Genomic DNA, 14632 nt, shown 5'->3' on the forward strand with positions numbered 1-14632 from the left:
CATCTGTCACTTTCGGAATCACTCGGCAAGCGCTTCTTTCAAATGTTCTGCATAATGTAGCATTCAGTTCAAAATATGATACTGATGTAGATTAAGCTACTTCTGTAGAGCTACAAAAAAGCTCTAAGGCTCTGTTGGACTAGTATCCATATTGCAACAGACAGTCCTTTTGAAGCCACAATATAGCATATGATGTTATGTATATTGTAAGGGTATGCGTGAGAGCTAATGACTGGTTATAGTACGCACATGTCTGTGTATAGAACAGTGTGGATAGCGTTGTTTGATTCCCTTCACTTGTCCTAAATGAATAGTGCCATTAACGCGATTCGATATGTCTCATGCAGTTGGCAAGAGATGGTATAGAGAGCGCACAGACCATGATAGCTTTTCTTCATAAGCCACTTGGCTTCAAAAAGCAATTCCATCACCTGTAAACCAATACCGGGACAATGACAAGCAGCGGCTCTGATACATATTTTGTAATAGTTCGGTTGTTGTTAATGCCCAATAATTATTAGATGTGGCGTAATTGTTGACTGAAAAAAGATGATGAACTGAAAAAAGAGTGTGAAATGCTCCAAGTTCACAGCGCGCTGTTAAAATTTGTTACTTATTAAAATCTTTATTATAATTAAGCTTGTCGACAGTCATTTATTAGTAGGCTAAGTCGTCTGCCATCTGCCTTATCGATAGGATTGATGAACAAGACTTACGACTGTGCGGATTAGATCCTGGAACCATTTGCTTTATTCGTGAAATCTTATTGTCTTTTTCTTTGAACCCGTCGGTTTTGGCTCCGTGGAGCTTATGGACTTAATTCTTCAGGCCCTTTGTGGGATTTAACTTGCATGCTTGCATGCATTTAACCTACCTTCACCTTCATTGCCTTGTTGTGAGCGAACACTCCTTACTCTATTTTCCCTATTTTTCACTTCTTATTGTTCTCAACAAGAGAACTCTTACCATGGTTTCCATCCTTGGTGACAAATAGGTACGTATCAGTAAAATTCATTCCTGATTGTTTTTGCCAAGACAGTTATTATCTGCGATATTAGCTAAAACTTTATTTGGTATATTGTACTAAGTCAACCGTTCATATTAACCAGATAAGAATCTCCGCACCTCCACTTACCGACTGGACTTGAAACCTGCTACTTGTTCCTTTTCCATAACCGGATCTAAATAACGTTATCCTGCAACGTCGCTTTCGCGGTAAGACTTGAGAGAGCCTCAATCTCGCATTAGTGACTCATTCCAATTGCAAGCTAATATTGTTTTATTTGCCTAACAATTACCGTTCCAATAGTGATGTCATTCTTATTCTTCAGCATTTGCAACCTCTGCCGTTATCCTCTCACTATTGGAAGATGTTAAACACTTTGCCTGGACTTCTGAATAAAAGTTTTGACGTTTTCTCTGTTTTCTGTACACTTATACCCAAATCTAATAATACTTGAAAGAAAAATAATTCCATTTGTGCAGCGGAATACCATTAGTTACTGCGGGATACATGCTACATATTGCATGGTCTGCAGGCTGTACGATCTAGTTATCAAATTGAATATTGGTTTTTAAATCTATTATATATTTTACGGCTATTTTATGTTCCTATGATGCATTGCAATTAAATGGCCAGTACATCGACACCGGCCTCTGGAAAAGAACTGCAAGCTTTAAAGTATCAACGAAATTAATAAAATTTGAGTTACATTGTTTTGCTACCTCAGTTTTTGAGGGAATATACGGCGGTTGGCCAGCGAGCATCTAGCCAAATAAAGATAATCAGCACTTGATTTGACGGTGAAGCCATTGTATTATTTTTTATTTCACGCTTGATGGAATTTTTCCCGAATATTCAAGTCCGTTTTCTAATTTTCGATTCATTTACTTCATTGAAATTTTTCATATAATTGTTCATCGCCCTTATGCAACATAAAATTACACGCTACATGAGACTATTCATCCCCCTGTGACCATCATTCGCTAAATAACTAATTATGATTTTTTAATTCAAATATATGAAAATTTTTGATAACTTTGGCAAATTTGATATCTGACATGGTCATGATGGAGAGGCTAAAGATTTGTTCGCTAATGGAAAGTTGAACTGAATTTCTGTATGCGAAAAATTAATTTCACTGAGCTTAAATTTGAGTTTAATATTTGGCATCTTGCTGCTTAATATAAAATTCCTGATGTACCTCCCTGCTGGACTTCTTTTGTTCATATCCTCTCCGTATTTTATGCATCTCTTGAACTTTCGCCTTTCGAACATTCGCTTTTGACATTCATAATGAATTCATCTCTTATTCTCAATGAACTTGCACTGAAAATTAATCTGCTTACTGAATTTAAATGTGCTTGTTGGTTGACAGATTAAGTAGTGGATTTCAATGTTGGTCAGTTCGTGTCGAAAAATTATTTTCTATTGTTTATCCTGAAGTTGCCGTTTTCTGAAAAATTCACCTGATAGAAAACTTCTATTTAGGATGAACTCAAGTGTTAGACGATAGATTCCCTGCATCTGCAGCATGAAACATGCTTGACTTATCTATAAAAATACTAGATATTTATCATGTGTTATTTTATATAGAATCATACAGTATATTTTATAACATAAAAATAGTTACGAACCTGTGTTTGGTAGCTCAGATAATTCTGTACAAGTAAATGAGGTACTTAAATACTGGGAGTAAAGACCGTAGATTAAGTTGAACTATGTGAAAACGGGAGCTTGGCACAACACACTTTGTTATTCAAACACTAGAGCCAATTTAACACAACATAATTTCACGAAACGAGTGATACTTTTTCATTTAATGCCTCGAAATTCTTATATTATAATATACTCCAGCTGTATTTTTATATGTACGCCTGTTCAATTATGCAAGTTTGATTGAAGACCAAAGCATACTCTTTATTAATAATCTTATTTGTTTTTTCAGTGAGTCGAACAAAATCTCTTGCTGGCGCTTGCCAAATGACATTTTAGTGGATTGCGACGTTTCGAGAATACAATTTTCGTTATCAAGCCGGTGAAGAGTTTAAATACATACGATCGAAGGACTCATTTGAATAACAACATTATATAAAGAAATTTCAATTATTTCAATCCTGTTTATTCACCTCCATCTTGCAACTGAATAAATTTAGAAAATTATCTAGAATATTCTTTATTAAAACCCCATACAAAAATAATAAAAACATTGCTGAAAAAACAACAAGAAGAATTCGGGGATAGAAAATTTTTACCACGCTTTTCCTGAATACTTTAGAGGAACTTTGTGCTTTGTTTCTGTTTCGTAAATACGGCCTAAAATTCCGAAATTCCGTTTCCTAAAATTTTGTAGCCGCTTTTGAAAATTACGTAACCATTTCTTGAAAATTGGAAACCTTTTCTTAAAATTTCGTAGCCATATCTCAAAATTTGGCTACCTTTCTATTATATGTTAGCTCCAACGACAGTTTATAGCGTCATAATAGCTGCTTAGTGACCGGAATGCTACTATTAAGTTGACGTAGAAGGTATTCTTTACTGAGAGGACTTCTTTATGTTCATTGAATTACTCACAAAGAGAGTGTTCAACAACTGTTCATCCATGAGAAATTACTAAGGACAAAGTAACATCATTGAATTTTAGCCTGTAGTTCAGGGCAGTTGGAGGCAGATCGGATAGATATATAAGGGATAAAATAGTATAATCCCGTCTAATATATCAAGAAATATTTTACGCCCCCTCAATTTGCAGCATTTCCGTCGCTAAAAAGAAAATAATATAATAAATTAAGTGACTTAACATAACATTTCAAAGAGAACAAACTAGGTTGGCAATTAAGGACTTGTAATTACTTACTTCAAAGTTGCTGACATCAAGCGACTGACAGAAAAAAACGATCTTTAATCTCACATTGACTCTCCAACATAAGAAATACAGTCTATGTCCAGGAGATATCGTTGCAGGAATTGAGGAATTTATTGAATCCAACATAAGAAATACAGTCTATGTCCAGGAGATATCGTTGCAGGAACTGAGGAATTTATTGAAAAAATTAGACACGTGCGTATTGAACGCGCGTGTTTTACTTTTGATGCCGATGCCACACATTGTATAAAACATGCCGATGCAAAAAATTTTTAAAACATCTGATACGCAGGGATAAACTTATTTTATGTGTTACTGCAAGAGAAAGATCTAAGGATGTTTTTGAATTTGATTGATGCATGATATTTTCCTATTTAATTTCGATTAATTAACTTCAACAATATTTAAAATTACTAATATGATATAAACAAATACGAAACGCTTCTAGAGCCTTTATTTAGTGTTTCAGTACACGTTTGATTACTGGTTCAGTTTACGTTCATCACAGCCAACTTATTCTAGGCTACAAATGCAATATTCCAGTCCTAGCAATAAGGCCTTGCAGTTGCTCCTTCCATTTGCCTGCGCAACGCCTTCATAAGGGATCAACTTTCGGGGCCTTGACTCCGCCGGCTCTAAAACTCCAAATCTCCTCCTAAGGATTTTTGTAGTGCTCTCCTAGTGAAGAAAGGTGCCTATTGTGCACCTAATAATATCCCGCATATCCTGAACGAAGTCCTCACACATATTCAGGATCCTTTTTTAAATTAATCGTGAGCAAATTTGGTATGGCCAAACGTCGGTCATTTAACAATTATTATAATTCTTCTAAAAATTTTATGCAGGTTTGATGTTTTGTGCTGCGCTGGAGCAGCGCTGCGCTAATGCGTTTAGAGGTGCGCACTAAGTGTGCTAATAAAATGCCTCTTCCTTCAACGGGCAAGTGAAATACGAGGGATGGAGCTCCTTATTTGTGGGGCCTCTGCATAAAAGCTCCGAGTGAATATGAGCAGAAATTGAAATTTGGGGCCATATAACTAAATAAATTAATAAAAGAATAAAGCTTACGGTGCCCTCCAAAGTTTAACCAATGATCGTAAGGCCAACAATATTAATTGTTAAACAAAAGATGGGTAAAAGTGATACATATTAACTGTAATAATACAACAGATTTCAAATAGAATGATACCAAAAATATAAACAGGGTCTTTTTCTAGCGAAATCTATTGAACTTGTACCTAGTCTAAGTTTCATTTAGCCTTCGAAGGCTTTATTGCCAGATAACTGAATTTTATACGAAATTTTGCGTAATACGTTAAACATTTGGACCCCTCTACTGCACCATATAATGCTGAAATATTCTTCAACTGAACACATGGGCTTAAAGTGGTGCTGTAATTATGAATCAAGCAAACTGAAAAGAAATGAAGTATGGGATAAATAACTTAACGGCTCATTCAAATTTAACAGATTAATTAGTGTCTTTTTATTGATGCTGGTGTATTAGTTTTAACTATTTATTGTGAGCCCTTGCAAATCGTAAATATAATTTTTTCCCCAGACAAAGAAGAATATCGCGATACATTAGACATCTTAACAAATATTAAATGCCTTTGAATTAACAGCGCTCATAATTAATTTAGGCGCGGGGAGGCGATAGAGAGATCCAAGAAACCACTCGAGATCCTTCCCAATACCATGAAAAAAAATTATCGTTATGTGAAAATTCTAAAATTGCAGTTGTTTTCAGAGATAATTGCAGGAGCTTGACTCAACGCAACACGGGCAATAGTTGTAGAATTATTTTACGTTGTTTGAATACAGCTCATCTATTTTCTTTAAATGTGACGGCATAAAGAAATTAAACTATATCATCAAGCATTACATGACCTTTCTGTTATAAGAAATGTCAGAATTATTAACAAAAAAGGAAATCACCGGTAAATTAAAATTGACTGCCTAGTTTATCAGAGAAAATCCCAAGCATCTCTCATGTTCTTTATAAGAAAAAACACTACATATGTTATTTGACCGCTTTTGTCTGTATATGAAGTACGAAATGATAGGCTTATGCTGTAGATTTGTCTAAAACGATACTAATACGTTTAGTAGAACGTGACCGTTCATGACAAGAAAAGCCGTTTTCAGGCGGCCACCTGAAACTACCTCATTTGTGTCGTAGATTCGGGCGCGACCGGCCACTGTTCCGGTCGCAAACTTTGGCTTTAAGTCTACTGAATATATGACTATATTCAACTATATGATTTGATATGCAGGTTAAGTTTTTGATTATTTAGGTTAAGTTGTTAGTCAGAAGCAGCACTGTGCACCTTGATCATGTGCTTGAGTGACATTTTCATACAACCTCACCTGATTTTCAGCTGCAACCTGTACACGTATTAGGGAAACTTTTATCTTCATCCTGGTTCCAACTTAGCCACATAAACTCAATCGTGCATTCTTTGAGCTACTGCGATCTAAGCGTCAGCGGTTTCCAGCCTGACGTCTGTCGCCTTGCCTGACGTTTGTCGCCTTGCCTGACGTCTGTCGCCTTGCCTGACGTCTGTCGCCTGCATGGGACGAGCACGGGACCAGCCCTGGGACTAGCGTGCGCCCTAGGTCATGAAGGTGAGCTGTGTGATTTGTCGCTGTTTAGAGCCCATGATTGGGGGGTGCGTGCTGCTGTCTAATAAATCCTAAAAGTACTTACCATCCGCATTACTACTCGTAAAATTATTACCTAATAACAAAAACTTACCTTATAACTAAAACTATTACCTTATAACTAAAACTATTACCATATATCTAAAACGATTACCTTATAACTGCAAAAATGACATTACTATACCAAATTCTATAACTATATGGCTTTAGCTATATAACTAATACTACAACTAATACTTTAAATTTATATAACTAATACTACAACTATTACATCCATAACTGAAACGAAAGGTGAAACTTCTGTCTTATTCCCGCAGCTTCCCAATCGTCGGACTGCTTGGGTGCGACACGGACCTTATTCGAGCGAGGGCCATAGTCTATCTCCAATTTCCAACATTTGTGTGCCAGTTTTGCTCCTTATTAAATACATTTTTTGTATTTTCGACTAGTTCGAATTATTTTTTTTTGACCCTTCGCGGTTTTCGTTAAGATTAGCGAAGGTGCAGCTGACATATCTCGTACGTGATATTATGATGAAAGTCCCCATTGTAACCAATGTAATTTCTTTGTTACTAATGTGATCCCTCCTCAGACACTTACTGGTGAAGCGAACAAACTAATGTGTTTTTTTTTTCAAATAATATCCAAATAATTTCTATACAACGAATCAATTTCTGAACTATGAGCATCAATAAACTCAAAGACAGAAACATGGATGCCGGATAATGTCAGCTTCTGTCTAAGACGCCAATTAAAGGAGTTTTAGGTCTCTGGTTGTAGGATTAATCATTAAGTTAACGATGCGCCCAGTGAGGAATTTCTTGTAACGCTATTATTATTTATAATAACGCTTGTAACGCTTATTATTTAATATATAAGTTCAATGCGCATACTAACAAGGAGCGAGGACAAACAACGGGCTGGTAGACGACTGCCTTAGCTATGGTGCTCGGTTTATATTGCATCGGCTGTGATCGTTCGTAGCCGATACATGGCTGTTTACAACCGCAGCACGGCTATGGTGCTCGGTTTATGTTGCATCGGCTGGGATCGGTCGCATAGGGTCTATGTTGACTTTTAATTTGGCTATCTGGAGCAGCGAGCGAAAGCTTGCAAATGCCGGCCATTTATGTCGCATCAACACGATTTTTTCCCCTGCCCGTGCTTACAATTACGGCGAAAATATGATTACAAACAAAGTATAAATAATCACCATAATATTCACTGATGAACAAATGCTAATAGGCTGCATAATTTTGTGTGAGGAACGTGGCAATCGCCCCATTTCTACTTCATGTTATCATAATGTGATGGATAAATTCGGTATAAAAGTTTCAAATTTCCTCGTTCAATATGGACTTCATATGATTCAAAGATTTTATTCCTTATATTATTGGATTATAAAATATCTAAACGCTCGATGCCGATTTAAAGGAGAAAATTTTCTTCAAATAAACTGGGCAGAATAAGATGAAATACATTTTCTGTCCTACACAGAAAATTTCGCCTTTATGTTAAAAATCTCAACACCTGCATTTCGCGTTTTGCTTGTGAAATATACGATTTTGCTTCGGAGATATTTTCCATGGGTTTGGTTTTGGCAAGAGGTGGGAAGGAGAATTGAGAAATTTTTCCGTCTGATCAACTATGAAGAGCAACTGAGACGTTTTTAACTGAAAGTCGTGAATTTTTTTTTACAAATTTAATTGAACGAATCAAACTATTGGACATTAATAAGTAGTTTTTTTATCAAACTTATATCAGCGTATTCAACACGACGTTTGCCCTTAAAATAATATATTTGTGATTTTTTACAAATTATTCAAAGAGCGTTGAAAAACGTTGACACATACGAAAAACGGTCTGTTCATAATGTTCAATCTGATTATATCTGAACGTATCTTTAATTTATCCAGCAATTAAATAAATTAAAAGCTTCCAAAGAAACATTTTAATTAGGAAAGAAAAAAGTCATATAATTAAACAATTCACACGACAAGAATCTACCTGTATTTTAGCTGTCATTCAATCGAAAATGCAAAAATCGCAGCAAGTAATAATAATAATAATGATATAAAGAGCAGTGGTAATATATTTCTAGGTATTGATATCTAATGATACAAATTTTGTTCATTTCTACACCTAATTGTGCAACGCATGACAGATGGCGAGTTTGATTTGCCGTTTGGAACCCGTGTAATCGAAAAGTCTATGGATTTGTTATGCAGGGACGGACTAATGAAGTCAGCAATCAAGATTTTTCGTAGCTTACTTTTGATGAAACAGGAATGCATTTGATCGTTCACCTCAGTCTAGATAGACTCTGGACAGAGAAATTATGTGGAAGGGTTCATTACTGACTTAGGTCCAATGACTGTTTCATAAATACAATCATATGAATCAAAGTAACAATCACGTTAAAGCATACACAGATGAAGTATCTTGTGCGATATGAATAAATTATTCGTAAAATTTTTCTCTGGGTTACAGGAAAATGTCTACAAACGATAACAAGCTCGCGTTGACAGTTAATTGAAAAGTTCAATCTAAAGTTTATTAGCAACTAACACCACTTCGAGCAACAACCTCTGAGTCAGAATTAATCTATGCATGGCAAAATTATCCAGAATTACCAAGCAAGGTAATTTTTACGACGAATTAAACTCTAAATCATACCTTATAGGTTTTGACCCCGTGCTTCAGCTGTTCTCCTTATATCAAGAATGAAACTTTTCGCTGATTAATTAATTAATAATTATCGTCTACGTTATTAGCAACTTGGTGCTTTCAAGAAGCAGTAGATGGTTATGATGGATCTTTCATTAAATATTTCCCTGATAAATAATATATAAATTATAATGTATTTTACGATTCAAGAACTTATTTCATAAGTTCGTAAGTTTCACAAGTTCATATCTAACAGGCCCTGCTGATTCCATGTGACGTTCAAGAGATGACGTCGTTCAATGGTAAAATTTTAACGATAGCGCTGTTTTTAAGACTGAATCGTTCCATTAACATTCTAATCACTTCACTGGCAGTAAGGCCTTGTTAGGGAACTTCATTTTGAATTTTATCACGTCATAAAATGATGATAATCTAAAGCCCATCAACATTAAAATACAATGATGTTAGGAAGAAATTATCCAGCTTGTGATCGCTGGGAAATGGAGTCTGTAAAATGATACTGCCTATACTAACCCCAGGCCAATGATGAATAATGAAGGCGGGATTGATAGATCCAACATATGCTATTGATTTGAGGAACAATTTTTAATGCTATTTTTGATCATTTGAATCTTAATGTGAAAGTTATCTAGTTTGCGTTATTTTCGAGAAACGTTTATTTTTTGTTGGATTGTTCAATGTAGAGGAACGGCTGCTCTGTAAGTAACCCGAAATAACATCTTCTAGTATTGTAGCGTGAGCTACATTACATATTATCCTCATGTTTCAGCCCGTGGGCCTCACTATGCTTTTATGACACTAAAATAATTTACATTACTGCATAGGGGTGCAAATTTTATTAAATATCGTGGAACAAGGGTGACAAAAATATTGATTCCGAGACTGAGTTAATCATTTTTAAACCATTCTTTAGATGTTTAAACGGAGGTAAAGTTTAAAATTTGCTGGTGAATAACGTTGTTTTAAGATTGTTAAAAGATGCCCTATGATCATTATTAAGGACGATGGTATGAATTCATTTGTGCATCCAATAGTACAAACCAACCAAACTTACTCGGTCCTGAAATCCATTCTACCTTTGCATAATTACAATATATTTCCGAAATCTATACGGTCCTTGTATAATTTCAAAATACAGATATATAAGTACATTTATCAAAATGTTGACATTTCAAATAAATTTTTCCTTCGATCTCTTTTTCTTAGTGTAAAATGTATAACATTAATTCTGCTTTAAACAATTTTATTAAGCAATAAAATTACTGAACAGTAACACAAATTTTTCAGCTTGCTCACTTTTTAATCGATCATCTTTAGGAAGTCCGGAACTAAAATGTGTCCGCAGGCCCAATTCATGCCATGATTTTTTAAGGCATTCTAGTTGTAATGCATTGGTGGGCGGAGACGTTCTGTGATGTTTATTAGCGGGTGCTCTGCTTTGGACAGCCTTGGGGAATACCTCACACAGTTTAGAGCCTCAGAAGCTATGGGCTTCGCATGAGAAATCCGAGGTCGGTTACAAAATACAGTGGCGGTGTAATTGAATGTCAGAGCAGTGAGCCTTCCTCAGCTTATACGCGACGCTTGTGGCCGTGCTGCTAGTCGCGTTCTGAGGCTATAAACCTGCCGCATTTCTTGCATACGGGCGCACGGTGAATCAATTCGCGGATATTGTCTGGTCTTGCTGCTTTGTAGGCATGAATTTTAACATAAAAATATTAAAATATTCGATCTTTTATAAATTTATTTCATAATGCACGATATTTGGTTACTTCCACTCTGTCCTTGAAGATATTTTCATCAAATATATGTCTTCTCAATCATGATAAACTTGGATGCCATTGTATATCATAGTGCAGTTGACTCTAAGGATATACTGTATAAGTGAAAGTTATTGGGATAAATATATACATAATCTTTGCAAAGTTATCTGGCAGCGTGCTCATTTAAAACCTCTCATTAAGTAATGCAGCAGATTAATATGCATGAAGGAAACATTGCGATATGCAGATTGTTTTTTCTAAAACTGAGAGCATAGTTATTATAAACTTAATAATTTGGAAATCTTAAATTTACCTCAATTGGGGGATAAAATTTAACACGCATTAATATGTGGGCCTAGGCATATTATTAAACGAATATGCATTGAGACCGTGATATACCATTTTTTGCTTGAAACTTTTGTAAAGCATTATCTTTTCCTATAACTTGCAGTGTTAAAAGGCGTAGAAATATTTAACTAAAATTGCCGAGGTACGGTAGACCCAATAAATAAACGTCAATACACATACACAATTTTTGTCATGTCCTGAAGGATCGACAATTATGAATTATGAGATACAGGGGTTATTAATTTCCCTATACACATCGTTCATTTTTGTAGTTTACCTCTACGTCAAAGTTAAAGTGACACCTTTTACTTCATCTTGAGTTCCAGTGCTGAATTAGTTCGTTCATAAAATTAACTGCTTCGACGGTGATTTCATTTAATCACTAAAATAAATATTTCAATAGATAATACTTTAAAAAAATTCTACTTAGAATTTAAGTTGATGACACTCTCTCTCCTTCCATGTTTATTGTATTAATTAGAAGGCGCAATAAAATAGAAGCCTGATTTTCTCCGGGCACATTTTTTCACGGAATAGAAAGGAACTATTTTTTTGTGGCGCTATTGAAGTAATTTGCCTGCATTAAAGGGTCGTCAGAGGCAGACGCCTCTAAAAGTTAGCTGGTCGATGCCTTGCAAAAAATACCCTTATTCTTACCTGACGATGAACTGTCGGAGATTGGGTTCAGTGCGGAAGAATAGTTTTAGTGACAACAATTTTCCGCTGAAATTTAACATATTACAAAGTCTTTGACGCAGTTATCAATGGATTGCTTTGAAGAACTGAAGAAAGCAAATTATTTATATAAAAGTGCCATTTAGAAGCAGAAGATGCCTGATGAGGTTTAATTGAATGTAGGTAAAAGGGGCAATGAACATAACAATTTTTCCATTGCTATAAAAGAATGTTTTCATGTACTTAATTATGAAGAATCGATGAACTTGAGGATATTTGCTCGCAATAATGAGTTTTTCAGAATAAGCATTAGCTCATGATGGTATGTGCTTGCCATTATATGTAATCCGGAGTTGTCTTGCCGCTGTCGGGACTTTGCTGTGCAATGGACGAGCAAAACACGAGATCGATATCAGAAATAGACATTGCCGATAATGCTGTTCCCATTCTTGGCAGCTATGAAGAGATTTCCCGATAGCGATAAGAATTCTGTCCGTCGGCATCATGTACACATAAGTTGCAGCGCAACCCGAGACCTGGCACAAATCCTGCGAAGAACGAGAAGAAATATTCGTTGATCACGTGGCATTGTATCTCAATGAGTGGAACATTAGATTTTTGAGATATCCTACAAAATTGGTTATCAGTCAGACAAATATGAGTAGTTATTACAAATTATAAATTTATTTGTGATTATTGAAATTCGATAACGTGACATTCCAGAGCAGTCTTTTTGTACTAAGTTATTTTAGTTGGATAATAATTAGACTATCCATAAATCTCCTAAAATTTGTTTCAAAATTTCTATTAAAATTTATTTTGTATTGAAACATTTTCACCGTCCAATAATTTGGCATTTGCGATGAATTTTTTTCCATTGAATCTTTATGAACACAACTGAAAATATTTTTCATTTGTGTTCCGATGCTATTTCACAGCAAGTGGTTCATCGAGGTATCACTTCTTAATAACAATATTATTATATATGATCTCCTGAACGAGGAATGCTTTAAATTAAACAAGTTCACTCATTATCAGCAAACATCAATTGATTATTTATGGTAGGCAACGATAAATTGTCGAATCAAGGTATTAGGCGCTGGGTCGAGAATTTGTATTCGTGTTGCCCTGCGTCTCGTCGCACCTCATTATCATTTGATCTGACGCTCAGGAAGTTGATCTTCAGCTGGCAATTATGCACATCCCTCACCGTGTCCAATGAAGCTTCCTCATCACCGGCACTTCATGTGCTGCTGCTACCGAACCAACGCGTCGCATACACAGCGATGCTGTTGGGCCAAGTCAATGAAGCTGGGCTGATTTATGCAAGCTACTGGGACCGGGGGATGAAGGATGCAGGTGATAAGCCTGGAGGATTCAGCAAGCTATACGGCACTTACGGAGGAAACAGAGTTACTGAATCTTTGGTTGTTTAACTTAGCAAAAGGGACGGGGTGATAAAGGATGCAGGTGATAAGCCTGGAGGATTCAGCAATCTAAAAGGCGATTACAGAGGAAACAGAGTTACTGAATCTTTGGTTGTTAAAGTTAGCAAAAGAGACGGGGTGATAAAGGATGTAGGTGATAAGCCTGGAGGATTCTGCAAGCTATACAGCACTTACAGAGGAGAAAAAGTGACTGAATCTTTGGTTGTTTAAGTTAGCAAAAGGGACCGGGGATGAAGGATGCAGGTGCTAAGCCTGGTTAATTCAGCAAGCTAAAAGGCGATCATACACTGAGAGAAAAAGGCCCCCTGCTTTGAAACGCTTGGGTGTTTCAAAGACTCCCGAGCTTGACGCGCTTATATTTGTGCGGCTCCGTTTCCTCTATATAGAGGAAACGGAGTTCTGGAATCGTTGGTAATTTAAGCAAGCCGCACGGACAGGGTGATAAAGGACTCAAGCGATAAGTCTGGACGATTCAGCGACCTAAGACGATTTATGAAGGAAACAGAGTTCTGGAATCTTTGATTATTTAAGTTAGTAATAGATAAACCAGGGTGTAAATAGATAGACCAGGGGTATGCGCAATCGATAAACCAGGGTGATTCAACAAGCTTGCAGTGGCTCGTAGAGTAAGAACGGAGTCACTAAACCTGAAATAATTTCGGCAATTGGTGGGATGGACCAAATGAAGTCGAAGTCAGCGAACCTGCGGTGATTCAGGGTCATCTCAAATGCCAAAACATTTGTCCCCAAAGACATAAAAAACCAGCAATATTCCTCAGATGTATCATCGATTACAGTGACCTACGTCTTTTTGTTTTTTTTCTGCTTTAAGGTATGGACGTGGTTTTTGTAAATTTTTTTGCAGAACGAATTCTAACTAATGATTTTTACTTGACCTCAAAGGAAATTCGCTGTCAACATGTATGTCTTCCAGGATATTTCGACCTACCCTGTCAAAATTTTCGTTCCGATTAAGGTCGTTTTAGAGGAACTATATTCGGCTTAGGGGTGAATCAGGAGCACCCTGTCAAAATTTTCGTGCCGATTAAGGTCGTTTTAGAGGAACTATATTCGGCTTAGGGGTGAATCAGGAGCAAGTCGGCCACGTAGGGTGTTTTGCTTCTATTTACCAGCCTCTTTTGGAAGTCAATTGCCCGGTAGGCCAAATCTGCGTAATATA

This window comes from Hyalella azteca, unplaced genomic scaffold (assembly GCF_000764305.2).
Source record: "Hyalella azteca isolate HAZT.00-mixed unplaced genomic scaffold, Hazt_2.0.2 contig17841, whole genome shotgun sequence".
Classification (NCBI taxonomy): Eukaryota; Metazoa; Arthropoda; class Malacostraca; order Amphipoda; family Hyalellidae; genus Hyalella; species Hyalella azteca.